Consider the following 27,116-nt stretch of genomic DNA (forward strand, 5'->3'; position numbering starts at 1 on the left):
CCCGGGCGCTGGCGTCCCTGGCGCCCTGTACGAGCCCCCGCCGCCCCCTCGAGCGCTCCCGTGCGCAGGCGCGGGCCCCAGGCTTCGGCCGGAGTGCGCGCGCGGGCGTGGGCCCGGGCCTCGGAGGCTGCCCTGCGTGCCCACGCGGTCACCCGAGGGCGAAGGCACTTTGGGGGCTGGGGGGCGGGGAAAGAGATGGCGGCGTCGGCGAGGCCCAGGCGCCGGCAATCAAAGGCTGGGGATGGCGCCCGCCGCGTTACCCACGGCCAGGCCCAGGGCATGAAAGGATCTTTATCCTCGAGTGACACTGCGGCGGTTTCCTCCTGCCTCCCCCTCCCGCGGCCCTAATTGGGGCCGGCTGCTAATGTGATTAAAGGCCAGTTAAATGTTTCTCGGGGCAGATGGTGGGAAGAGGCCGAGACCCCTGCCCCCTCCCCGAGGTCACGCCGGGCCCGTGGTCAGGGGCCCGGTGGTGGTGCCAGTCCCAGGGCAGCCTGGCCGGGCGCCCGCCAATTGTTCACCCCGAGGCGGGGAGGCCGCGGGCGGGCTCCTGGGGCTTTATGTAAGCTGGTGGGCTTGGGGCCCGGCCGGATTTGGGGATTCTTTTCGCACAGTTTCCATTTTCTGGCCTTTGGAACTGTGCCCTGGGCCCTTGGGGCCCTCCCCCTCCGGTGCCCGGCGCCTGCGGGGCCCAGCAGCTGAGGCAGGCCGGGGGGCGCGGGGCACTGGGGGTCTGACAGGCTCGGAGCAGTTCGACTTGGGGTCTCCCCACTGAGGACAGTCATTCAGAATGGTGGTGCTGCGGAGGCCAGGCAGAGCCCCCGACCCGCACCGCCCCCAGGCCTCGGCGACAACCGGGTTACCACGTCGGCGGCGGCGTGGGTGGTCTCGCCCTCCCGGGAGGGCTGAGCGTCGTGGCTGCCCGGAGCGCAGGGCCTGGGAGCTAGTGTGTGCGCTGCGCCGCCCGCCGCGCCCGCTTCCGAGGGCGCCCGGAGGCCCTGGGGACCCCTCCCCAAGCCTGCCTAACCTGGAGGAGGCTGTGCGGACCCCCAAACAGCTCCGCTACGCTCCGCGCGGAGAAAGCCAGGCCAGTGCCCGGGGCAGGCAGCGGAGTCAGAGCGCTGAGCCCCGGCCCCACGGCCCGCTCCCCGCCCGTGGCCCTGTCCCCCCGAGGGCCGGGCCGTGAGCTCGCGCGGGTGCATTGCTCTGGAGTCCCCGAGCGGCTAAGAGCGCGGCCCGGCTGAGTCGCCGCGCCTCCGAAGTGGCAAATCTGGAGCCAGTTAGGATGGGGGAGGCAGATAAAAGCCAAATGGAAGCCCGGCGGAAGAGTGAGCTCAGGACGGTCCGCCAGGTGGCCCTGGCCGTGAGCTCGGGCGGCGGCAGAGGCTCGGGGAGCGCCGGGCCGGGAGGAGCAGGTGGGACGCGGCCGGACCCATGCCCGCAGGCCGCACCCCCTCTTCCGGCCCCCGCGGGGATCTCCCCGCGGCCTCCGTGCGCCGCAGAGAGGGAAAACGCCCGCCAACTGGAAGGCCGCGCGGGGCCGGGGCGCGGGACGGCGGGAGGGCGCCCGGGGCTGCGGGCGGAGCCGGCCTCGGGCGAGCGGGGAGAAGGCCGCCGCCGGCGCCCCCGCCGCGCTGCCCTCCGAGAACCCGGCGCAACGCTGCTTGGAAAACTAGCGTTAGCCAGGCAAGCGTGGTTCCGTGGAAATTTTACATATCGGTTGTTTACTTTTTTCCAATATTTTTTGGAATAGTCTACAGAACTTTCTCACATCTAACAAATGTCAGACTGAACAGATCAGAAAATATGAAATAAAAAGAATGACATTTCAGTTTAAGCGGAGTGAAAGCAAACGGTATTTTTTAATAATATTTTTGCCAGAGTGTATTGTGGATCTCAAATTTTGTCATGTTCAAAATATATAATTTTTTGATACTTAAAATACACATTTTGTACATTTTTCAACCAAAAGAAGCGAAGCATTTAAAAAGCAAAAGCCGAAACCAAGAAAACCCTGCAGAGAAAATGGTGAGGAACCAAAGCCTGTCTTTCTCCTGCTCTCCTATTTTTTTCTTTTCCTCCCTAATAGCCTGAAGGAAATTAGAGTCAAAATAAAACAATTTCATATTAAACTAACACATAGATGGAATTAATTCCTTCCCAGATGGTCTGAGGGACCTGGCTGTTTTAGTGGGCTCAGAAAATGCTAGATTCAAGGTGATTTTCTTTCCTTGAGCTGCTCAGAGAATTGTAAACAGCGTCAGCCTCATGATTTGTTTTAATCTGCTTATTGAACAGAGATAAAATTAGAATCGTTTTCCACTTGACATAAACATAGCACAGAAAAAGTCATCAATTTTTTTAACCAAAGGAATATCTGTTTTTGTTCTGTACAAAACAGTAATATTTAACTAGTCTGTAACAAACCGAGTGACCTTGCATTTGCTTTAAACTGCAAATGTTCTAATGTCAGTAACCCCAATGGCTGTAAAAAAAAATCAGTTTTTAAGCTAATCTTCCATTTGTTCTTTTCCAGTGATCTTGTGTCAATGAGCAAGTGGAGTAAGGTAAAACAAATAATTTGTGTGTTCCTGGTAAATAATTTTTTGAGTCGGAAAAAAACAAAAATACGTCAACTGCTGCTTTTTAGGAATAACCTTTAAACTGGACAGGAGAGGGGAAAATACAGTTTTGTGGACACTGGGGAAACCGGAGGCCAGTCGAGGTGCAGCTGGCTGCAGTCCATGAGGGAAAATGCCGCTTGACGGGAAGGCGTGTTGTGATGCGAGGTTCCTGGTGCTCGGGCCCCCTGACCGTTATGATGTGGGTGATGATGTCATGAGCCAGACGGTCCGTTGTGCACCTGCAGTGGGGGAGGTGCCCTGGACCTGCAGACGGGACCCACACCCGCCCGCAGTGTCGTGGTCCCATCTGGAGGACCCTCTCCGTTTTCCAGCGTTCTCTCTCCTTTAAACACTCCATGGCAGTCCGCTCAGCAACATGACCGGGGGACCCGTGTGTTATTTTCACACACAAAGCCAAAGTAACCAAAGTCTGGACCAAAACTTAGGATCAGAGAAGCCCCCAGGCTGCTTTGTCCCATCGGCAGCCCAGAGTCTGAAGAGCAGGCCAACCAAAGGGACATCTTTGTTCGTAACCCACAAAGGCGACAGCATGTCCAACCTCCAGCCTGATGACGCAGTTGCATTTAGGTGTGTGTGAGAGTGTTTGGGGTTTTTTGTTTGTTTCCATCTTTGTTTGGTACTGTTTCACTGGGAAAACTAAAGTCCCTTTCACAGCACTTGGGCCCGCCTGCACGGCACCCGGGAAATCCAGCTAGGACAAGAGCGGGATGAGGCCTCTGGTTGGGATGCCAGCTCGCTTTGTGCCTGTTTGTGACAACTGAAGGTTTCGAGGTGCCTCGAATTGCCCAAACCAGAGGCCCATTCCCAGGAGGGGAACGAATGCTTCCCCACTACGAAGAGGCCCCTGCAAAGTTTGTCTGAGAATCTTCCCAGCCTCCCTTGTGGGGGTGGGCCCCTGACACTCTCCAAGAAACAAAACAGCCAACTCACATAGTTTGAACATTCAGAATGTTCAGCGATATTTAGAAAAGGAGACAGCTGGCCTCTGGCCTTGGAGACCTTAAAACAACGTGGCCGTAATAGAAGAAGTAACAATGTCTGTGAGTGCTTGGGGAAAGGGAGGAGAAGAATGTCCTGCAACGTAGGGAGGGTACATCTGAAAATGTCCACCCAGGGCTTTGTGCCCCATATCCGGGGCTCTGTGGTGGGAGTGGGACCATCAAGAGGAAGCCCTACAGATCCAGGGGGCCAGCCCCACACTCCAGCCAAAGTTAGTTACCGAATGAAAAACAAATCTGATGAAAAGCCTTCCTCCAGGTGCCCACTGCTGGCGGGAGGGAGTTCAGACGGCTTCCCCGACAGGCCTCCCACCCCAGCCGGGCACTTCTTGGCCCCTGCCAGTGTCATTACCCTGACAGCCCTCTGCTCCCCAAGGCACTCTCCTTGGCCATGGACATTGGCTCAGGGACGGGAAAGCTCTCACTCTGCCGGGTCCCCATTACCACGTGGGGTTCAGTGGCTCTCAGAGCAGGTCAGCCTGGGGAGGCCCCTTTAGGGCCTCGCTTTGGGGACCTCCGGAGCACCCCTGACCTGCAGGTGAGGCGCCGTGGGATTGCAGTCACATCTCGACACCCCAACCTCTCAGACCCCACACAGCGGTGCTGTCACCTTGCTGCGCCAGCCCCATTGGTGTGCGGGTGGGGGCACAGAGCGGAAATCCTCCAGCACGGCCTGGCTCCTGTCCTGTGCCCAGCACTGGCCTTCTTGTTCCGAGAACAAAGGCCCGGAGGCCCCTGCAGAACAGAGAAAGGCTGAAAGCAGTGGCTTTCAAAGCTTGCTGACCGTGGCTGGGGTAAGAAATACATTGTGCATCTCAACCCAGTGCACACAGGATGGCTGCATATACAACAAGCAACGAACTTTTACACACGTCCAGCTGAACGTTTTCACGAGAGAGCACTTCTCTTTCCATGCATTGTGAACCCTGAGGGTTGTTACCCCGTTTCATGTCTTCTCCGTGCTGGCAGCCACCTGCTAACCTGATCCCACGACCCCAGGGGGTTGCAGCCCAGAGTTTGCAGAGCTGAGGCCCTGTGGGCTGAAGGAGCTTGGGACTCCATCTGGGGGCACCCTCAGTCCCCGCTGGCTATGTCGGCGTCCCCCTATCCCAGCGCTGGAGTCCAACCATCTTGCTGGGATTTCTAGAGCCATGACGCTAGGGAATTCACCTCCCTCCACTGAGTTTCTTTCTCGTAGAATGGGGGTGACTGTGCTCACCTCCTACGGTCACGGGGAGGATCGAACGAGACAGGCACAAAATGAGAGGTGGACTCAGTGTCCCTTTTGTTCCTCTGCCTCTCGACTGCACCTCTGGTCCTGCCCAGAATGTGGCCCGGTCTGCCCGCCTCCCAGTGGGATTCTCCCCCGGCCGGCTCAGCTCCCAGCTTCCCTCTGGGCCACCTCCTCCTGGGTTCCCACTGCAGGGTTCAGTCCTGCTCAGCCTCCACCGAGCCCCATTAAGTCCTACTGCCCGGATGGAACTCAGACGCTCTATGCACACACCCGTGGACCACCAGCGGTCCGCCGGGCGCTGCACGCCCCCTCCAGCACTCCCGTGCCACAACGCGGGACAGACACAGGCGCTCACAACGGTGCTCTGTTGGGCACAGGTGCTGCTCTTCTCCCCATGTTGCAAATGAAGTATTGGGGTCCCAGAGGGGTGTCACACAGTTAGTAAGGGTAGAAGTGAGACTAGGCCAGCTCCCCTGGCCTTGGAATATTGTCACATTGGGCCTGACGCACAGCCCCTGGGTCCCTGCCCCGCGTCCTCCCTGGGGCCGGGCAGAGAGGACTCCTGCTTCATGCTGTCTCCCCAGCCACCCTCGAGAGATGACTCCTCTCCTGGGGGTGGGAAAAGGAGCTCCCCCAGGCAACAGGGGGAATTACTCCCTGGCCCTGAGAGGGCGGAATCCATTTGCCTTTGAGAGTCCCCCGCCCCGGGGGCAGACCCGCAGTGTTCCTGCACCCCCTCCCTGGACTCGCTCACTGCTTCAGTGGCGAAGTCACAGACACGGGACCGGGATAGCTGCCCTGCATTCTCTGCACACAGGCACACATGTACCAATTATGCACGCACTCGCACACGCACACGCATGCAGGCACACATACACTGGCCGTGTGTGTTTTATTTGGCAAATTGCTCTCACACTTTAACCACTCCAGCCTTCCTATAATCAGTAAATAAACATTAGGAAATAGATGGCTAACTCGCTCTTGAGGAGGCAATAGAATTTTCTGGAAACATGAAAACTGGTGGAAGGCCTCTTTCCCTCAAGTTTCTTCAGGCTTTATGAGTCTCCTATGGCCCTGAGGTGGGAGGTCACTGTGCAGGGAACCTCTGTGTCCCCGGCAATGGACAGAGGCCTTCTGTGGGCCAGGCCCTGCTGCGGACACCCAGGTCCCTGCCCATGGAGCCGACGTTCTAGTGGGAGACGGGCAGACGGTGCAGGGGGTGCAGCCAGGATGGGCTGTGTCTGTGGCCAGGGGAGGTGGTGCTGAAGGGGAAGGTGCCAGCAAAGCTCTGGAGGGATGTTCTTGCACCTGTTCATGCAAAGGCCTAATCCAGGACCAGGTCCAGTACAAAGAAGCAGGAAGGAGCTGGTTTGGCTGCAGCAGGAGGCAAGTGGCAGAAGAAATGAAAAGGAAACAGGAACGGCGGGGTCTCTCTGGCCCTCCGGCCCTGAACATGCCACCCTCCCTCCCCTGCCTCTGAGCGCAAGGGGGCTGCAGGGTTCCTCCCCCACCACCTCTGCCCCACCCTGCCTCTGAGGGCTGCAGCAGGTCACGGCAGCCCAGTGTCCAACGGACCCACAGGTCTATGACAGCTCTGCGGAGCCAGCCCCATCCACGTGGCTTCTGCAGTCTGTCCTTCTGAGTCAATTTTCCCTCGTAAGGATTTTCTGTTTTACTTGTTTTGTTCCTCTGACAGCTTTTTATCTCTTTGAAGTTGCTCTTGTATATTCCAGCTGTTCTGGCCTGCCATTTTCCTCCTTTTGGGCCCTTACAGGGGGACTGAGAGCAGTGGACACCCCTGCCACTGCTTTCCTGTGGCCTTCACTGCCCATCTGTGCACACCGGAGGGAAGACTAAAGTACTGGCAGGGCTCATTCTCCAGGCTTTGAACTGCAATGTGGGGGGGGGGGGGCTCTTGCATCCCCATTCCCCGTGCATAGACACATGCGTGCACACAGACACACACGTGGTACCTGTTGTCCCATGAGGAAAACTGTCCCCATCCAGGAGCGAGGTGCCCAGCACCAGCTGACACCGTGTCGCCCTCTGAGCCACATTTGGGGCCAGCGCAGGATGCCTTCTGAGGTGTGTCCTGACCCTGGGTCCCGGGCACTGGTGTTTTCCTTGAATCTGTCCACCTGGAAAGCAGGTGCCAGAGACCCGAGCTTCTGGCCCCCCCAACGGTGGGCTCAGGTATGTGGCTTGCCTCCCCCATCCATGAGAGCCGCCGTCTGCCCACCTGCTTCATCCAAGCATTATTTCTGCCAGACAGCTCTTCACGGTGTGTGCGAGCCTTCTAGAAAATGCTTTGAGCTGCACGGACCCCTGGAGCCCTGGGCCATCAGAGATGATGAAGCTGGCCTTGTAAGGCAGACAGGCAGCGTGCACAGAGGCAGGCAGGTTCCTCTGAGGGCCGGGGACCCCGCCCTCCCCTCCTCCTGCTGGCCCACTTGGCTCTCACCTGTGTCCTACTCACCTCGCACTTCCCTCTTGCTTTCTGTCCCCCTGCCCGCTGGACTTTGGATACATCTTAATTTTTTTTCCTTCCCTGCCAACCTGTCACCTTGGTCACTGCCCTTCACCCAGTGCCTCCCCCAATATGTCTTCCTCTGAGGTTTTCCACCAGCATAAACAACCCATGTTTTTGCTTTAGTGTGTATTCTTAAGGGCACTAAAACCCAGGGCCAAGGCCAGAGACCAGGTCCCAGATGGGACGAAGAGGGGATGTGCTCCTGGTGTCGAGCACAGACGGCCAAGACCACATCTGTGCTCCAGACCCCAGGCCACCGCGCGCATCCCACCATCACTGTGGGAACATCGGGCGATGCGCAGCTACCAAGGCAGGCTAAGCTCCTTGGTCACTGAGCACTGAGACCCCCAGCCCCTGCATCTGCGGCCTCCCTTGTAAGATGGAAGCTAGGAGGCCTGGTTCAGGGAAATAAGGGTGGAGTTTGGGAGCCCACGTAGGAGAGATGACCTCCCCCCCGCCCCCCGCCCAGCAAGTGGACAGACATCGAGAATGAAGAAAGCCCGCAGTGGGGATGGGGCGGAATTGCTGCTCTAAGTCAAGCCTCTGGAGGTGAGGGGTCTGTTGTGATGGAGGGACATGGGGTGCACACCAGGTTTTGGGGGGGGGCTGCCGGCCAGATTCTGCGGCCTTCACAGCCCCTCATGGTCTAGTTCCTCTCTGTTAAATGAGGCCCTTTGTCTTTATGGATACTCTCTATTACCGAGTTTACAAGGGTCTAAAAATCAAGGTCACCAACAAGTAGGAGGCCTGGGGCTAGAGCCCACTGTTGCCCAGATGACCATCGGGAGACTGGCCAGAGATCGGGTGAGCGGGTCTCCATGGAGAGAGGACCCTGATCCCCAAGCCCCATTGGTCTTTCCTTCCTCTGACCTGCAGCAGGAGTGAGGCCAGGAACAAGAACATCTTAAAGACCTGAGGTCCTCTAGGCCACCCCCATTGTTCTACAGAAGGGGAAACTGAGGCCCGGGGGAGGGGGTCCTCTGGCAAGGGCACAGCTGGATGCCTGCCACACCACCGTCGCCTGTGGAAACTTGGCCCTCACCGTCTAAAGCAGCCTTCCCGCACCAGACTGCTGGGACACCAATGGCAACGTCACCCTCTTAACAGCCACGTGAGTGGCAGAACGGCGACCGCCAGGTCGAGTGTGTGTGGAATTGGGGACAGGGTCGTACCAGGGAGGCGGGCATTTGGGGGCCAGGCCGACAGGAGACAGTTCTGTCCCAGGTGGTCTTTGGATTCTGTCTGGGGCGAAATAGAGGCCCTTGGCTGCTTCAGCTCGGTTATCAAGCAACTATGGCAGAGAAATAAGTGGCGTCCTCCTCTCCAGCTTTTGTTTCAGAGAATCGGGGTGGGCCCTGAGTGGGGCCGGGGGGACACCTAGAGCAAGGCAGCCCCTCTCTTGGCCTCACTTAGCCCCCCATAAAATGAGGACTTGGACCAGAAATTGTCCAGGGGTCTTCCGTCTCCCACGTTCTGGAAACCACGGGAAATAGAGCTGACCTGTAAGCAAGCGCCGGTGGGCCCCCCTGAGAGCCCTGAGGGCTCACTTTCTGGAATCCTGGTGTTTTCTTCAGTTTTTTCCCTAAGGTCCCAGTATTCCCTTCGGGCGGGGGGGGGGGTCAGTTTTTAAAAGGCATGATCGTGTTTCTCTCTTTAATACGGAAAAACGCAGTCAGGGAATGAAAGTCTGTTAGGCCCCTCCAGATACTGCTGTTGACATTTACTAAAATAAAGGCATACTTGCAGCTAGAGAGAGGCCACAGAGGACACGGAAAAGGTGATCAGTGGAAGCCCACAGCCCCCCGCCCGAGGCCTCGCGGCCAGCAGCATGGCAGACAGGGGCTCGGGCTCAGGGCTTGCACCTCCCCCCCATGCCCAGGCAGGGCCCTCAGCTCCCCAGACCTCGGCATCCTCATCGGCAGAGGGGCCAAATGGTAGTACCAACCTCCCGGGCCCTCTGAGGACCTGGCGAGTTACAGGCCCGCAAGCACCTGGAGAAGGGCTCCCAACGGGAGGAATCGACTCCCAGAATTCGCCCCCAGCAATACGCCCATCTACCTCTTCCCCCTTTTGTAACTCAAAATGGATCAGACTTTGTTCGGCATCTTGCTTTCTTTGCCCTGTCGATTCTAGAGACCTGTCCATCCCAACATGTGCAGGCAGACCCTCCTCCCTCTTGCTCAGGAGCCTTTAGTCCCACGGGCGCATCCTTGGTCGCCGTTTCCGACACCGGGCCACCAGGAAGTCAGGTTAGTTCCTAGAAGTGTCGATTCCGGCCCAAACGGTGTATGCATTTTCACTGTGGCTGGATTCACACTTCCATTGACGAGGACTAGCGTCCCATCTCCGAAAACGCCTGCCAGCCCTGGGATCACTGTGGTCTGGGTAGTTTCCGATCTGCCCCAGGCACCCCCTCGGGGACAACCTTGCAAGGCAGTGCGGGGCTGCAAGGGCCGGAGTGATGCAGTAGAGACACGGAGACTGGGAGTGGGCTCCAGGGCTGAGGGACGTCTCGGGGACCCCGGGGGGACAGGCAGGAGCCACAGCCAGCAGCCAGTTGCTCACGCCCATCAGGCCCTGCCCAGCATTCGGTCCCTAGGACGTTTGGTAGAATGAAGGCCCCCTTGGTGGCTGGGAAGTCAGTGAGGACATTATCAGCCAGCTTTCTCTGAGCATCTCCCAAGGCAGCGCTCTGCAGCCCAGGGCTGGCTGGGACGCCTGCCTTGGGCCCCTTGGGGCGGGGGGGGGGGAGGGGGGCGGCCTGCGGAGACAGCCCATTGTGTGGCCTCCTTAGCACGTTCGGCTGTGACCTCAGAGAGCCGGCAACTTGTGGAAACAGCCAGATGCCATTCTGAGCCAAGCCCAGCGGGGCTGCTGCTGGGGCCAACCCAGGTCACCCATCCGAGTGACCACAAACCAATGAAGCCCATCTGCCCCTGCACCATTACTGGCCTAGAGAAGTTTCCAGAAGAGAGGCTGCAAACCTGTTTCCAGTGAAAGTGGCACTGCTGGGTAAGGAGGCAGTCTCCGGAGGGACAAGGGGACTTGTTGGGAAAGACTGAAATTTAGCCCACCAGTTAAGATACTCACATGCTGCGTCTAATCATCTGCCTTGACACGGGCCGGGCCACAACCGCCAAGCTCAGCTGCTTCCGTGGCTTTGCAGACACCATCTCTGTGCTTCCCCTGCCGTCTCCACCCCACCTGGCCCTTCGGGACCTTTTGCCCCCTCCTAGGCCACTGAGCCATGGCCTCGTCCTGCAGACACTTCTCTCCCCTTGTCCCCATCCCAGCCCCCAGATGACAAGCCTCCAGAGGTCACAGCCCATGTCTCTCCACGTCTGTGTCCCTGTGGCCCAAAGCAGTTGGACCAGCTGACAGGGATTTAGGGGGAGAAGAGCGACACGTAGAGCCGCCCCTGGACAAGGGCGTCCAAAGACCTGGGGCCGGGGCCCGAGCCAGACACAGGGCCCAGGGTATCGCACCTCAGCTTCCTAAGCTATAAAAAGGGGTGTTGGGACCACAGGAATCCAAGGCCCCCTCTAATCCTGTTATTTGTTTTTCTCATGGCAGAAGCTGGAAAGTGGGAGAGGCCCAGGGAGGCCAAGAGAGGCCCCCACATTCTGTGCCCCGCATGCAGTGAAGGGACAGCCCCGTTCACAGCCCCCAGGACGGTCCCCAGGCCCCATGGTGCCCCCCGGGGAGGGCAGCAGAGGTGCACGGGAGGGCACGGGAGGACACGCTTTCACTGACCGTCCACCCCAGCAAAGCTAGAGACCGTCAAAAAGTAAAAATTCCATTTGTAAACAAGATCGAATTATTTGATTGTGAAACCAGGGTCCATGGAATTTAAAATAATTTAATATGAAACAATATCATTTGAAATGCTGGCCAGCCAAGGACCTGGGGGCAGGGGGCCGGGACGGGGGGAGACCTAGCCTCCTGTGGCCAGACACGTGGAGCCCAGCCTCAGAACAACAAGTCACCGGTCAACAGGCGAGGCTGAGAGTCCACTGCATGGCCAGTCAGGACGGGGCATGGGGCTGCCAGCCCGGGGCTCCTGTCCACCTGGGGTTCACAGTCGTGATAGTCAAGCAGGACGCCAGCCGTTTAAAGAGCAGTGCCGGAGAGCAGGAGGGGTTTGGTTCGGCGGCATATAACCCAAGCCGGGAGGGAGGCCCGGATGGAGCCAAGGGGAACGCACACGCGGGGCCCTCGCGGGCACTGTCAGGGAGGCTCCAGGCCGTCCCATATGGTGGTGAGGAACTGCAGACAACACCTCGGAGAAGGGACAGCAGAAGAAGGGTATTCAGAATAGAAACAATGACCCCTTTTCACCCCGGCTTTGTCTGTACTGCCTGTGAGACCCGGGGCAAGCAAGCCACTCCCAAGGCTCTGTTTTGTCATCTGTAGAACGGGAATCATCCCAGTCCTCACTCCCTGGTGGCAGTGAGGGTCAGAAATCCTTCGTGTGCCTTCCCCTGAAAGCCGACATCCCCGATGGACAGGGACGTCCCTCCCAGGTAGAAGATGTGATGCAGTTGGCACCATCAACAGACACCCAGGAGCGGGAGGCAGGGGCAGGTGCCGTGGGTGCCTGTGCACGTGGCCGGCTCCGGATCCCAGCTGCGGTGCGTGCCAGTACCCCGCGGAAGGATGCTGGAGGCAGGGCCCAGCAGATCCTGGGACGGCAGCCCCCGCTTCCACATGTCCTGCCTCAACATAAACACAATCAGGAATATTTCAGGACTGTAAGTGCAGGAAAAACAAACCCAGGGAACCCAGACAAAGAGTGCAAATGCTAACTTTCATGTCACATCCAGAAACCACGTGTTCAGCAAGCCACCTGCAGGCTCGTGGCTCAGCAGGGAGGTGCAGGCTTGCTGTGTGTAGAAACCAAGCTAGCCGTACCGCTGGGGCGCCACCTCCCTCCAACCTCCCAGACACCGCGCCCACTACGGAGCAGCCCGTGGGGCCGCCCGGGATTTCGGTGTGGGGACGGGCACGGGTGCCTCTGGGTTTCACATCACCTGGGAGTCAGTGGGGCCAAGTGGGAACTTTCTATCACTGTGGTACCACCTGGGCTCCTCTCCCTGCACAGAAGGGTCTGGAAAACGCCCGAGGTCACCTGGCCAGTGACTGGCAGAGCTAGAACTCACACCAGGCCCCCCTCCTCCCCAGACACGCTGTCTTCCCGCTGCCCCTGGCGCACCAGCCACCGTCCAGCTCATGCAAACCAACTACCTATGGGCTCAGGAGGGCTCCAGATCCCTCCTACCCTTTGAGACAGCGATGCTGAGAAGTGTTATTTTTATTCGTCCCCAAGCCTTGCCAGATTACATTGTCAAGGCCAGCACTTTGGAGATATTCCCTTGGTTTCGCAATTCACACAGTGACTAACACATGTTACATTTTGAAAACCTCTCTTGGTAAAAATTTAAGCTGAATTGTAAATACATAAAAGTCTCGATGTTAATGGGGTGCATGATTTCTCTGTGGCTGTTTTATAATCCCAAGATTCAGAAAGGATGTGGAATTCTATAAAAACGGATAACGAGCTCCCGCCCAGAGCCGCCCTTTGAAACCGTCACTATGGGCCGCAAAGCAGCCCTTACATCCGTCCATCATTACATAAGTTACAAAATCACTTCGAGTTTCCTGCCTCTGACCGGCCCAGGACACTTCGTGGGTGATCAGAGCAGGGGACAGCAGAGGTCCACAGCAGAGGACGGCGTCCCTCCACAGGGCACGAGCGCACGTAGGTAGGTGGGGTGCCGGGCATAACTCACCCGAGGCACAGAGATTGCGAGTCGTGATAAGGGGTAGAGCAGGACCCCACCCCAGGCCCCACGCCTCTCTGCAGCATGGGAGGCCCCTGGCTGTGCCCACCATGCCACCGCCCCTGCCCCTGAGCGCCCAGGTCCCGGGTCACCCACTTTGCACCCACCTCCACCGATTGCACCAGAGTGGTCCCCATCTGGGACGGTCGCTGCATAGCTGGACAAGCAGGGTCTCTGTGGGAGCATCGGAACTAGGACATGAGAGAGGATGGGGCAGTTGGCACCAGGACAACCTGATGTCCCACGGGCACGCTGGAGTTGGCGTGAGAAGGTGACGGGGAGAGGAAGAAGGGAGGAGACAAGTCCAGAGTGGCCATTGGCTGTGAGAGAGGCTGGTAAGGGAGTGGGCCAGGGCTGCCCGGCCCCTGCAGGCTCAAGTGGGTGGCAGGCGTCCAGAGTGCGGGCAGCGCCTTCCAGCCCCGCCAGCCCCTCCCTCACACCCCCGATTTATTACCTTAGTGGATAACACTTATCAGTCTTTAGTTACCCTGTTTTCTTCTTTCGTTTACCATTCAATGCCAGTCCCCACGCTGGACTGTAGACTCCGTGCATTAAGCGGCCTGTCTGGCTGGCTCCTCGCCATATCAGCAGAGCCCGGCCCAGCGTCTGGGCGTAGTGGGCACTCAATAATTGCTTGTTCAATTCATGCACCTCTGAAAGAACCGGGGAGCCACCCTGCTCCAGTCGCCGCAGGCCCGTGGGCGACTCTAAGAAGTCCTACCAGCCGCGAGGGCTGCTCTGGCTCCAGGACAGGCAATGTGGGGGGGGGGGAGCAGGCAGCTCCCCCATCAGCAGAAGGCTCACCTGGCCTGTGCAAGAGCCAGGAAGTGGCCATGCATCTCGAGACTCGTTTGTGATTCAATGAACTCCAGGATGAACACTGATTTTCTTCCAAGTTCACGGCCAATCTGTCCGGGATCCTCCTGGGGCCCCGCCCAACCCCACCCCCACCCCTGAGCTGCCTGCCAAGCCTGGGACACTCGAGCCATCAAGGCATGGTCTCCTCGATGCTGTGGGACCCCCAGTCAAGGCCCTTGTCACCAGCATTCCTGTAACCCAGACATTTGCAACCCCATGGTTGTGCAATAAAGCTAAAAAAAAGCACATCCAACCAAAGATAAAACTCGAAGAAGGTGTTTTCTGAAGAAATATTCACGGCTGTGGAAGAACTCGATGCGGGAGTGTCGCACGTGCTTCTTTTTTGTGATACCTAAGTGGGCAAGGTGCAGCCCGAGCTCTCGAGACACCCATGTAGGCGGTAACAGGGTGTGAGACAGACCCAGAGATGATCACAAGGCAGTGTGATTGTGATACAGGCATGGGGTCAGCAGCACGTCCAGGGCCCAGGAGGGAAGGATCAGCTCTAAATGGGGGTCATCAAGGGGTCCCCAAAGGAAGGAAATTTCCATTGTCTCTTGCAATTTCAATTCAGCATCTCTAGAATACCTGCCATATTAGAGCCAACTGGGTCCTTAATGGAATTACTCAGCTTTCGGTAATAATGAGTTTGTCTAGGTCATGTGGGGAAGTGCTTTAAAGTTATTCTTTCTTTTTTATTATAGCAACTACTCACAGTGCTTGAAAGGACATTTTCCTTAATTCAATTACCAAGTGAGCTAAATGCATTTGCTGGAGATAATTAAGAATCTTTATAAATATAAAACAATTATCCCATCAAAATACAGTGCTAGATGTTATTATTCAAGCTAGCTTTTCAATCAAGCCCCCCTCCTTTCAAAGCAATTCCAGAGCATTTCAGGCCTGCCTTCGCCAGTTTTCCCAGGCAGAGCGCCCTGTGTCCAGGCTCACCGCACCAGGCCACGTCATCCCGCGAGCTTTTCAGCACGACGCAAGCGTTTGCCCACATCCACTTCCCTCCCTGGACCACAAGCGCCAGCGGCCAAAGCTCTCTCCACTCACCTCTAGGGCCCTTGCCTTGGCCCAGAGCAGGGATCAAAAAACGTGATATGGCCCAGAGGAGCCTGGGGAGACAAGAGGACTACGTGCGGTGCATTCCCCTGCTCGGATGCCGGAGCAGAGAGAGAACATCACTGGGACAACTGGGGAAATCTAAATCAAGTCTGGAGTCCAGTTAATAATGGACCAATGTCAGCTCCTTGGTATTGGCACACGTCCCATGGTGACCAGGGGGAAACTGGCCGAGGGGTGCAGGGAACTCTGTACTGTCTTTGCAACTTCTCTATAAATCTGAAATTATTCTACAATTAAACATTTATTGGGGCACTTGGGTGGCTCAGTTGGTTGAGCGCCCAACTCTTGATTTTGGCTCAAGTCATGATCTCAGGGTCTTGGGATTGAGCCCCATGTTGGGCTCCGTGTTCAGCAGGGAGTCAGCCTGAGGATTCTCTCTCTCTCTCTGCCCCTTCCCCCACTCCTGTGCACACACACTCTCTCACAAATTTTTTAAAAAACCTTTTAAAATGAAATGTTTATTAAAAAACAAACGCTACAGTGTGACTGAATGCTCAAGCAAAAGGGCAGAATCTCTACTGCTCAGTACTCCCCATCTTTAGAAGCCTGCCTCGGACCCCCCACCCCCCAACTCCAGGGTGGGAACGGCAACGGTATGTCATGTTCGGGGGCTGGGGAGGGGCACCCTTCTGCTACAGCTGTGTTTGATGTCGCGTGCCCCGGAGCCACCCACAGCCTTGTAGCAAGCGTCATCCGCAGGCCCTTCTTGGACCTCCGGAGAGCCTGGCCTCTGGAGAGGCTGAGCCAAGTGACAATCCCCAGAGCTTCGTTGTGACGTTCATGCCCACACCATAGTAATATCTATATTTAAAAAAAAATGTTATAAATGTTCAAATACTTCAACATTTTTCCGCGGTAGGCGAAATGGAACAGATGTTCGTGAGCCCCTAAGAATGGCGTAGAGACACATGCCTGTGCTGTGCCTGCTGTACCTAACGGACAAGCAGGATCCCCAAGCCACACTTCCCGGCTAAGTGACCGGGAACAGCTTCCTTAACCACCGCATCTTCGATCCCTCATGTAAGAACCGGGGATAATGATGCCTGCCTTGCAGGCTTTTATGAGGATTGCCAAAGTTAATGGGTGTGAAAGCACTCGCTGGAGCCTGGCCTCCAGGAGGAGATCGATAAGGACGAGCTGTGTTTCAGAAACATCCCAGCCATCTGAGCAGACAACAAGATTTCCATCTTCTAAATGTTCCCGAGAGGCCCTCAACTGGAGTCCACCCCCAAGGCCTCTTGATTTTATTCTCGAAGCTCTCACTACCTGAAATCAGAAGTGCTGGAAAGGCGTCTGGCCCCTCCGCCACGCTCTGAGTACCATGCCTGAGTACCGTGCGGTGCCCCATTTACCGCCCCAGGCCGACACTCCAGGTTTCCCTGCATGGTTGCCTGCGGGAGGGGGGGGGCGCTTTCTGGATCTCAACCTTCCTCCAGGCCAGGGACTCAAGTTCCCTCCCCACACTAAAACCAAGGGAGGGTGTTTATGAAGGAGATCTGACCGAAGTCCAGGCTCAACCCAGAATTTCCCTGTTTGCTTTCGCTCCTCCCGGGTGAGCTGGCGGGACGGCCTGGGGACTCTCGCCACCCCGATGACAGTCTCAGCGTGGGCGCCAGGGCTGACCTCCCAGCTGGGTCCTCTGTGCCACTTCTGCTGAGGGCTCAGACAGGCTTGTCCTTTTAGGTCAACTGCCACGGCTGAGCCCGCAGGAGAGACTCACTCCTTGGCATTCCCACAAGTGCTTCCCGGTTTGTTTAGGTTGGGAAATGAGGCAAGAGCAGGTAGAAAAACTGTGGGTCAAACACGAGCCATTGCAAGAAACTGACTCACACTTTACCAACAGCCATTATTCATCTCTTTCCTCTAGCTGGCTGTTTATGTATTCATTTACTCAGCAAATATTTATGGAGCGGCCAACAAGTGTCTCTGGGTCCCCTCACACCCCGACCTCACATCCTTGCAGACCAGGTCAAAGGTTGCCTCCTCTGCGAAGCCTGTGCCGGGTCTCCGTGCGAGACACCATCCCTCTCTGTCCCAAGGAAGGCCAAGGGAGGCGCTATCTGTGGGGTCAGACAGGCCTGGCTAAGAAGCCAGGCTCCAGGACCCCCAATGTGTGTCCTCGGGCAGGTTGCTGAGACTTTCTGCCTGTTTCCTCACCTATAAAGTGTGGATAATAATAAGAATCCTTACCTCCTGGAATGAAATGCCTGGGAATGCTACATAAAATGCAATAAACATCATTGGCAATTTGCAGCTGAGCTTGCCGAAAGTGGAGGAGTCACCTAGGGGCCCAAACTGAGGGGATCTGAAAGGGAGAGCGACGAGCTGATCCTGACACCGAAGCAACCTCAGGGTGTCAGGCCATCCCAGCATCCTCGCAGAGAGGGTGTTCAGGAACAGGAGAGAGCCTTGGGCATGAGCAAGGTGGCGCATTGGGACCAGCATCCATGCCCAAAGCCAGGCTGACTCAGAGGGCTCCCATTCCAAGGAATGCGCATCTAGGTGAATTCCACCTGCGGGAGGAGTGATGACTTCTAGGGCCACTGAGGTTCAACGTTCCTCTTCCTCCAGGCGTAGATGAACAGGTTTCCTGTTCTTGGGACTGGTTCTGGCCAAAGGGTGCTGAGAAGAAGAGAGGTGAACCACTTCTGGACTAAAGCAATGAAAAGCCGGTGCCAGACTCTCCAGGGCTAGCCCCACCCCAGTCCCCAGGGGCCTGTGGAGGCCGCACACTCAGACGACAGAGCTGTGTTGGGGTTGATGACACCTGGATCATTGACTGGCTCATGGTAGACAGTTGCCTGGAGAGTGGCTCAGATTCCCTGCACACTTTGCAAGAGCTTCAAGAAGTAAGACTTTGTTAGGTTTCACCAGTGGGAGGGACTGTTTGTCGCTGAAGCAGAACGCAGGCTACCCTGCCTAAGGCTACCCTACCCTGACAAAAAGAGAGAGCAAGCAAGGGAGCGAGTAGGATAACAAGGTAACCTGTTTGTCTCTCTCTGTTCATCTCTATCTAGAAAACTAACCCCTCTGAGAATTCATATCCACAGTCCTTACTTCACAAGAGTTGGGGGTTGGATTTACACCATCTTTGTGATCCAGAAAACCCCAAATTGTAAAAAGCAATTTAAAGATATTTCTGGCAAAGTCCAGCTACTGGAAGCAAACTCAAATCCCCCCCCCAACCTGGCCTCATAGGATTTCCACAAATATAGAGCTGTCAAACAGGCAATCCCAACCCCAAGTTAGAACCCCCAAGTTCATCACATAAATGCAATTACTGAGTAGGAAACTTAAACTGTTTTTTAGTGTTTTAAGAAAGGAAATCAAGAAACCAAACTACGGGCAATTAGCAGAATACTTTCAAAAAAGACCAAATAAACTCGAAAAAGAACCAAAACCACTGGCTATGAAAATCTTACTAATAGTATTAAAACCTCAATTTTTGGTAAAAGAGCAAATTAGATGTAGCTGAAAACAGAATTCATGAAATGGCAGGTATAATCAAAGAAATGACCCAAAGACACACAGAGAGAAAAAGAGATTGGGGGGAAAAAAAAGAGAGAGAGAGAGAATAGACATGAAGGAGAGAATTCACAGTATACTCTGCATCCAGTTGGTGCTCCAGAAGACAACGACAAAAAGAATGGGGCTGAAGCGGGGGGGAATACTTAAAGATATAATGGCCAAGAATTTTCCAGAACTGATAATGGATGGGACTCTTTAGATTCAAGAACTATGTTGAGCCTGTAGCTGGATAAATAAAAACGAATTCATGCCCTGACATTTCATAGTCCAACTGCCAGATACCAAAACCAAAACAAAATCATAAAAGCAGCCATTTTTCATTTCCTCATTTATAAAAGGGATATTTTTGAACACCTGCTAGTGCCTGGTACTACTGTGGACACTTGGGACAATTCTGTGAAAAAAAAAAAAAACAAACCAGAATCCTTGCTCATTCTTACAGGAGAGATCATGAAGAACAGGCACAGGTACATTTCACAACGTGGTAGCAAGTGATAAGTTTTGTGGAAAAAGGAAAAGATCGCCATGCAGCAGGTGGATCTGGGGTACGTGTGTGGCGGCAGAGGCTGGGGCAGAGTGTAGGAGTCACTAAAATGTGAGGGGAGGTCTCACTGAGAAGGTGAAATCTAAGCAAAGACTTCCAGTAAGGGAGGGACTTAGTGAAACAGAGGATGGGGGGAGCACTTCAGGCAGAAGGAGCCGCTGGTGGATTGATCATTTCACATCTTCTGTGGAGTGGCTCTCAAAGCTTTTGTCCGATGTTGCACTGCTTGTCTTATCATGGAGTTGCAAAACTGTTCTTGTGTTTTCTGATAGAGTCCTTTACAGTATGGTGTTTTGCAAACCTGTTCTCCCAGGCTGTGATTTGTCCATTCATTGTAACAGTTCCTTTGAAACGCAGATGTTACTCATTTTGATGACCTCCACTTTGCCAAGTTTTACTTTTATGTTTTTGGTCATTTGGGTCTTATTAAGAAACCTTCACCTACCCCAAGGTCACAAATATTTTTTATTTTCTAGAAGTTTTATAGTGTTGGCCTTTATGTTTAGGTCTGTGTTCTCTTTCAAGTTCATTTTTGTGTATGATGTGAGGTAGGGGTTGAGGTTTATATTTTTACATACAGATATCCAACGTTTGTTTTAAAGGTTTTGCTTTTCCCAGTGATTTAACTTGACCCCTTTTTAAAAAAATCAATTGGTCATATATACCTGGATCCTCTAGAATCCTTTCTGGATTCTCTATTCGGTTCCACTGATCTGAATATCTATCCTTATGTCAATGCCATACTATTGCTTTATAATAGGTCTTAAAATTCAATAGTATAAATCCTCCCACTTTGTTCTTTTTGAAAATTGCTTTGGCTATTCTAGGTCCTTTGCGTTTCCATTTAAATTTTAGACTCACCTTGTTAATTTCTACAAAAAGACATGTTGTAATTATAATTGGGATTATGTTGAATCTATAGATCATTGAGGATAGAATTGACATCTAACAGTAGAAAGTTTTTGGATCCATGAACATGGTATATCTCTTTATTTCTTTATGCCATCTTTAATTTCTCTCAGCATTGGTTTATAGATTTTAGCATGCAGGTCTTGAGTATATTTTGTGAAATAAACCCCGAGGCACTTCATATATTTTATGCTATTGTAAATGGTATTATTTTTTTAAAGATTTTATTTATTTATTCGACAGAGATAGAGACAGCCAGCGAGAGAGGGAACACAAGCAGGGGGAATGGGAGAGGAAGAAGCAGGCTCATAGCAGAAGAGCCTGATGTGGGGCTCGATCCCATAACGCCAGGATCACGCCCTGAGCCAAAGGCAGACGCTTAACTGCTGTGCCACCCAGGCGCCCCTGTAAATGGTATTATTTTTTAAGCTTTTTTGTTTTGAGATAATTTCAAAGTATCAGAAGAGTTGCTAAAAGAGTACAAAGAATTATCATATAACCTTCAATCAGCTTCCCTTAATGTTAATACCTAAATCATGGTGCAATTATGAAAAACAGGAAATTAACATTGGTATGATACTATTAGCTAAACTACAGACTTTATTTGGATTTTACGAGTTTTTCCACTAGATTCTTTTTGACTCCAGAATCCCACAGGTTGTCTCCTACAACCTGTGACAGTTGTTCAGTATTCCTGTCTTTCATGACTTGACACTTTTGAAGAGTAATGGTCAGGCATTTTGTAGACTGTCCCTCAATCTGGCTTTGTCTAATGTCTTCACATAATTATCTGAGGTTAAGCATTATTGAGAAAAACACCACTGAGGCAACATGCATCATATCAGGGAATTCACAATCACTTGGTGAAGACAGTGTCTGTCAGATTCCTGCATGGTATTATACTATTTTTCTTTTCATTAGTAACTTTGGGGTGGGAGACACTTTGAGATGAAGCAAATGTTCTGCTATTTCTTAAGCTTTTGCCCACTAATTTTAACATCCATTGGAGTATCTTGCTTCCATTACTTCCATTGAATTCTATGGTGATTTTTCTGTTCCCCTCTATCTTTTGACATTTATTAATTGGAATTCTGTAAATGGAATTCTCCCACTTATTTATTTATTAGGTTATTATTTTATATAGGTGTGGACTAACAGATATTCACTTTATGCTTTGGATTATACTTTGATAATACCATTATTTATTCTCTTGCTCAAATTGTTCCAGCTTTGGCCATTGGAAGCTCTTTCAGATTGGCTTCAATGGCTTTCCAATATTCCCCCATCCTTTCGCCTTTTGATTCTATGATTCATTTGTAGTAAAGTATGTTTTTATTTTGATTAGCAACTGCTCCTTGCTCATATATGTGTGTGTACACACACATATATATATTCATATGTATACTATGTATACACACAATTGATTTTTGTGTATTTAAAATGGGTTTCTTATAGGCAACATAGAGTTGGGCCTTGCTTTTTTACCCAGTGTCGAAATCTCTGCCTTTTATTGGACTATTTAGACCTTACATTTAATATAATTATCAGCATCACTGGCTTTCATTCTAGCATAGTTCTATCTGTTTTCTATTTGTCCCATCTGTTCTTTGTTCCTTTTTTCCTTTCTTCTTCCTTCCTTGGGATTAATTGTGTTTTTTTAAATTCCATTTTCCCCACTAATATCCAATAAACTATATCTCTTTGTTCTAATTTTTAGCAGTTGCTCTGGGATTTAAAATATGCATATTTAACTTCTCACAGTCTGGTTTATACCATGTTATACTATGTTATACCATGTCAGGTGTGATGTGAGTTATCTTACAACAGCATTCTTCCATTTCACCTCTCCTGTCCATTGTGCTATACCTTTCAATATGCAATAAGAACCACAGTACCTTGTTAATATTTTGTTTTAAGCAATCAATTGTCTCTTAAGGAAATTAAAAGTTGAGAAAAAATATTTTAATAACTGTTTTAAATGCATATGGACGAATAATGTGAAACATTTCATGTACAATAACAATTTATACTCCATATGTTTTTATATGTTTATGTTTAATATACAAAATGTGTAGAATGATATATATCAAACATTATTTCCTTTGGGGAACATGCTGGAAGGGTTTATTATTATTATTAAGTTTCTATTTGTATTTGGATGAAATGAGTATATGTGATGCCTATAATTTAAGTGTATTTAATCAGCTTTAATTATTTAATAACATTTATGAACCATCAGAGAGCCACAAATATCACTGCAAATAGTCACTCTTAAAGTGGGCTTTTGTTTAAAACAAAATTTTTTTTACATTTATCTACATAGTTTCCATTTCCAATACTCTTCACTACTTTTTGTAAATCCAACTTTCCACCTGATGTCATTTTGTTTCTACTTGAAGAACTTTCTGGGGTGCCTGGGTGGCTCAGTTGATTAAGCATCTGCCTTTGGTTCAGGTCATGATCTCAGAATCCTGGGATTGAGCCCCCACATCAGGATTCCTGATCAGCAGGGAGTCTGCTTCTCCCTCTGCCTCTGTCCCTCCCCCAACTCATGCGCACTCTCTCTCTCTCTCTCTATATATATATATATATCAAATAAATAAATAAAATCCTTTTTAAAAAAAAGAACTTTCTTAAGCATTTCTTGGAGTGCTAGTCTGCTGGTGTCTTAAAAACTATTTTGCCTTCATTTTGAAAGGTATTTTTGCAGAGTGTAGAATTCTAGATTAACAGCTTCTTTCACTATTTTAAAGATGTCACCCTATTGACTAATGGCTTGCATTGTTTCCAAAAAGAAAACATTTTTATATTGTTCTCTCTGTATGTCTCATGCTTCTCTGGCTGCTTTGGGGATTTTCTCTCTAACTCTAGTTTCAGAAAATTCACTGCGATGTGTCTTGGTGTGGTTCTCTTTATATTTATCCTACTTGGGACTTGTCAAACTTGCTGGATTTGTAGATTTACAGTGCTCATCATATTTGGATGTGGTGTTTCAGCTGGGCCTCCTGAAAAGAGCTCTTCTGTCTTTGAGTATAAGGGCCAACCGATGTGTTATTAGTGACCTGGGTAACCACACTTCTTAGAATGCTGTCCAGGAGCCTGAACAAATGGTTAGAGCTCAGTGTTAATTGTCCTGTGGTATGCGGTGGAGTCTGGTGGGAACTCTGAGGTTCTCTCAGTTACTTGGAGAGTTAGGACAGCATTGCCATGACCCTCGGGCACAGCTGTGGTGACAGATACACCACATGCTGCCTGAGATGCAGGAAGCAACATGAGTCCTTTGGCAGTTCGAGCTTGGGGAACAGACTTCTCAAAGCAGACCCATCTTCCCTGGTGCTGTGGACACACTGTGGCCACAGGCACGGAAAAACCCAGCAGGTGGGAGGCTACGTCTGTGTTGCCTCTGGGGTCTCCCTCCTCGTAAGTTCTAGATCCGTTGGCACACATCCAAGTGCCTCCCTGAGAAGCCAGCATTGCTGAACACTTGACTTCTCCTGGTCACCTCTGTGTCCCCATTCTCCGCTCCACGTTTGCTGCTGTTCCTTTACCTCTCCCAGGTGTTGGCCCAAATGTGGAACTTGGCCCCTTGTCCTTCCTTTCCATAAGAAACCACATGTGGAAGGCCCATATCTGAGCACTGGCTCTACTGAAAGTTGGGAGGAGCTGCTCCATCACAGCCGTGAGGACACCAGGGGTCAGACCTTCGTCAGGCCTCCCCCTCTTCCTGCCAGGCCCCCATGCTCCCTTCTTTTCCTGCTCTTCCCCCACCTCGAGGGTCACCCTCCCCTCCAAGGGGCTTATCTAGGAATTTTCCTCCCCACAGAGACACAGGTCTGGAACTAGGGTGAGCAAAAAAGGTACTCACCTCAGGTACAAAATTGAAGGAGGCACAAAAACTCCATGATAAAGACAAGCCACATTTAGTGTGATATTTTTAAAGTCAAAAGTAATGCAAATAACAACGCAACCACAAAACAATAATCAGCCCAATTCAAAAATGGGCAAAGGACTTGAACAGACATCACTCCAAAGAAGTTACAGAAATGGTCAACCAGCACATGAAAAGATGCTCGACATCATTAGTCAGCAGGGAAATGCAGAGCAAAATCACAGTAAGGTACCACACCACACCCACTGGGATGGAAAGAACTAAAAAAAAAAAAATTAGTTAAAAATGGAAAATAACAAATGCTGGCAAAGATGTAGAGAAACTGGAATCCTCATGCACTGTTGATAGAAATGCAAAATGGTGCAGCCATTGTGGAAAACAGCGTGGTGGTTCCTCAAAACATTAAACAGAATTACCGTATAGTCCAGGAGTTCCCCTTCTATGTGTGTGTGTGTGTGGGGGGGGACAACCTTGAACACCAGTGTTCACAGCAGCACTATTCACAGTGGCCGAAAGTGGAAACAAACACAAACTTCAATTAGCAGATGACTGGATAAACGAGATGGGGTCCCTGCAGGCAAGGGCGTATTATCCACTCGTAAAAGGGAAAGATTCTGACACCTGCTATAGCAGGGATGAACCTGAGGGCACTGTGCTAAGTGAAATCAGTGGTCACAAAAGAACCAAGGTCGTATGACTCCGCTTACCTGAGGTCCCTGGAGGACACAAACTCATGGAGGCAGAAAGTAGAAAGGGGGTTCACCAGGACCTGGGGGAGCGGCAATGAGGAAGCTGGTGTTTAGTAGGGACAGAGTTTCTGTTTTGCAAAATGTGAACATTCTGGGGATGGATGGATGGATGGTGTTGGTTGTACAACAATGTAAATGGACTTAATGTGGCTGAATTATACACCGAAAAGTGGTTAAAATGGCAAAGTCTGTGTTATGTACATCCTACCACAACTTAAGACAACACTAATGCAAAAACTCCATGACAAAAAAATAAAATTTTAAATAGAGATGAGATCCATGCTATGAAAAGCCACACTGGAGCCCAAGACAAAGAGAACAACCCCTTAAGACTGATCCTGTCTTTATTTAAAATTTTGGCATTTTGCTACTCACAAATTTTTTTGCATTACTTTGATTTTCCTTAATATCACCGTAAAACGTGATTTCTCTGGAGCGCTGAGACCGAGAACGCCCCTTACATTCTGCACCCAGTGCAAGTACCCCACTTCCCCCGCCCCCAGTTCTAGCCTGAGGAATGACGTGTCAGCCCCTGAAATCATGTCTCCCTGGGTCCTCCCACGGGATCCACCCCAGGAACCCTGTCTCCCCACCCCACCCCGAGCAGGGGGCCTGGCACTCCCTTGTTGGTGGCCGGGTCAGGGCCAATCCTTTTTCTCTTTTTGAATTCCCCACTGCCATCAGTCCACAGAATAAAACCAAAGTCCTCTTGGACTACTCTCTGGTCTTAAAAAGGAAGGGATTGTGACAACTTCCACCAGTGGAAGGACCTTGAGGTCAACAGTGGGAATGTGCTCAGTGCCTGAGCCGTACGCTTAAAAATTATTTAGAAAGTCAATATTAACCTATTTTGCCACAATAAAAAATAAAAGTACCAAGCCAACATACAGACAAGCCTCCACTGCAGGTCCCTGGCTCTCCACCCCGGTCCTGCACGAGGAACCTCCAGGCGGGGCTTCGGCCACCCTTTGCCCTCTGAGCATCGTGGACCAACGCCCCCTTCTCATCTGGCCACAGGCCACTGCTTGTAAAACAACAAAGATAAATATTTTCTACCTTGACTTGGTAGAATATAAACAGAAGAGATCCCGTTCGATTTCTAGAGTAACTATGCTTGGTTCCCCAAGCATTTTCCAACCTTTAGGTTGTCGCCCCTCCTTAATTCGGAAAGCACGCAGGGGACCACTCCTCAAGCCTCCACCATGATTCATGCACTAGTCACAGTGGCCCCCGGGACTGCAAACTGTCCTCACACCTGAGACGCCCCAGCCGCTGTGACAGAGCGCTTCTGCGCTCATCGTCCTAACAATGCAGTGAGTGTGCGTAATTTACACAGCTGAGGACTGATCCACCAGCCCGGGGTATCCAAGTGACTGGCCCAAGGTCACAGAGCTGGCCGAAACTTTGGCTTTGGGCTCTGGCCCCTCTCCTCTCCACCATCACCCCTCCCCGCAGCCGGACATGTCCTCGAGCATCTTAACCACAGCTGCGGGCCGGGTTCAAGCCCATCCCCCTGCAAGACTCCCCAGCCCCATGACAATTAATGCATGCAAACAGGAGGCCAGGGCCTCAGCCTGGGGCAGCCAGGGCCCAAGCTCCTCTAGGGGCCTGTCTCTTCCTGCAAATGATGCTGGGGGCCTTGGTGGCAGGGGCCGAACCCCCTGATCCCGAGGCTCGAGGGGCCCGAGATGCTTGTGTCGAGGCCGGGCCAGTGGGGCAGCCGGCGCACATTCCTGGGCCCAGCCTCCCCCGCAGAGTCGGCTGTCCTTTCCCACAAGGCCCCACGTCTCTGCTTGGTATGCGACGGGGGTCCCTGCCAGGGTCCAGCTGCCTTCCCAGGCCATTCAAGTCAACTCCAGCAAAGGCTTTTTGTTGTTACTACCACCCTGCGCCATTAGCAGGGCCAGTCTTTGTCTTCCCAAATGGGAAAGTATCTTTTACTTTTCTCTTTTGACACTGACTATTTGGCCCAAAGCAGGGACCAATTAAACTAATTAATCCCTAGGCATTTTGCCGGTGGAGAGACCAGGCTCTTACCCTTCCAGTCGCTCCAGAGGGAGCAGGCAGACTCTCACATCCTGCGTGCAGCGCTGACCTCTGGGCCGGCCAGTCAGCCGCCCGAGACCCCGGGCTTGGACCCCGGGCTTGGACCCCGGGCTTGGGCGTGGCCCTCAGCAGGCCTCCGGGATCCGAGTCCTGAGGCTTCCTGCCAGCCCCACCTGCCACAGGGTGGACCTCAGCTCCCCCCCGCCCCCCCC

The 27,116-nt window shown here is 52.4% G+C and overlaps 1 long non-coding RNA gene across 1 annotated transcript in view; it reads right to left on the bottom strand.

Moving 5' to 3' along the window:
• LOC109490766 overlaps nt 1–13,461 on the bottom strand; it is a 28,955-nt gene extending 15,494 nt beyond the window's left edge. The window contains exon 1 of the long non-coding RNA XR_002144152.2: nt 13,355–13,461. This is a non-coding gene — a long non-coding RNA (uncharacterized LOC109490766). The remainder of the gene's footprint in view (nt 1–13,354) is intronic.
• Between the last annotated feature and the right edge of the window lie 13,655 nt (nt 13,462–27,116).

The sequence above is a fragment of the Ailuropoda melanoleuca genome, chromosome 14 (genome assembly GCF_002007445.2).
Source record: "Ailuropoda melanoleuca isolate Jingjing chromosome 14, ASM200744v2, whole genome shotgun sequence".
Lineage (NCBI taxonomy): Eukaryota > Metazoa > Chordata > Mammalia > Carnivora > Ursidae > Ailuropoda > Ailuropoda melanoleuca.